The sequence below is a fragment of the Chiloscyllium plagiosum genome, chromosome 34 (genome assembly GCF_004010195.1).
Source record: "Chiloscyllium plagiosum isolate BGI_BamShark_2017 chromosome 34, ASM401019v2, whole genome shotgun sequence".
Lineage (NCBI taxonomy): Eukaryota > Metazoa > Chordata > Chondrichthyes > Orectolobiformes > Hemiscylliidae > Chiloscyllium > Chiloscyllium plagiosum.
In genome coordinates, this window is record NC_057743.1 from 6,708,113 (window position 1) to 6,709,654 (window position 1,542).

Sequence of the window (1,542 nt, forward strand, 5' to 3'; positions counted from 1 at the left end):
ATGTTTTGGATAAAGACATGAAAATGAAATGTTTGGAGGAATGTGGAACAAGCACAGGCAGATGGGACTAGTTTAGTTTGGAATTATGTTCGGCATGGGCTGAAGAGTCTGTTTCCATGCTGCGTGACTCTGTGAGACCTCGGAGCTGTGAGAGCTCAGTCAGAGCTCTGCAGAAAGCATTGTTGCTTCTTCTGCAGTATGGCTGTCATTGCTGCTTTTAGATCCGTCACACTCTGTGTGGCTCATCCAGAATTCCAGCCAGTCCCCTCTCAGCAACAGACTCACACTTTAGGTTCATCCTGTAAAACCTGGAAAACTCACAGAGTTGCGCCAACAGCCAGACAGAGCAATGCAGCAGCTGACTTGACAGTACCTCATGTTCCCTTTAAATCGAGGTGTGAGAGGGCACCCTCATGCCATGTAATATTATGTTCAGTTGTTTGAAATTAAGACTAGAGCAAGGCAATCAGATGTAACATTGCTGGTACAAAAGCAGCCTTGTACACTTACTGACATTACATTATTCCCGTGGCCATTAACCAAATTCTTTTGGTGGCATCTGACACCGTTAGATGTGTGCAATATATTGTAGACAACACTCTCAAACCTTTGAAGCGTTTACCGAGTCAAAGAAATTACTTATAGAGATCAATCTCTCACTATGTTTCGACAGTGAGGTCACAGGATGTTTGACAGTCAGATATTGATGGTTAAAGGTTACAATGTAATGTAGAGATGATTGTTTTATAAATAGGACATGTGCGGTATTGATCCTGTGTGGCTCGGAATTAATAACTTTGGAGAAGTATAAAAAAAGGGAATTCAAAATATTTTTGAAAATCTTTAGTTTTTATTAACGGAAATTATGATCAATATTTCTTAATCTGCTGTTTTACTGGAATGACTTACATGAATTTTAATTCCAAATATTAGACTCAAAATGTTAACTCTGTTTCTCTCACTAAAAACTTTGCATTTTTATTTCAGATTTCCAGCATCAATGGTATATTGCTTTTATTCATTATTCTTTCGGTATCCTGTTTTGGTGATAAGTATTGGAATCTGCTTCACTGACCTCCTCAAGCAGTTTCTCAGATCCACGTTCACTGCCTTGTGTTCTATTTGTCTTGCCGTACTTTCCATCCATCTCTTCGCAGTATTCCTTGCTGTCCCCATTGTGTATCTTGAAGTCAGTTCTGACTGCCCATAACACAGCATTAACCTGATCGTAACAGCCCAGAAATTGACTGGGTTAGAATTATCACCACATCTTTAACAATGGCCATTTAACCATACACTTCCCGTCAGGCAGTCAGCACAGAAAAGACAATAGACAATAGGTGCAGGAGTAGGCCATTCAGCCCTTCGAGCCTGCACTACCATTCAATATGATCATGGCTGATCATCCTTAATCAGTATCCTGTTCCTGCCTTATCTCCATAACCCTTGATTCCACTATCCTTGAGAGCTCTACCCAACTCTTTCTTAAATGAACCCAGAGACTGGGCCTCCACTGCCCTCTGGGACAGAGCATTCCACACA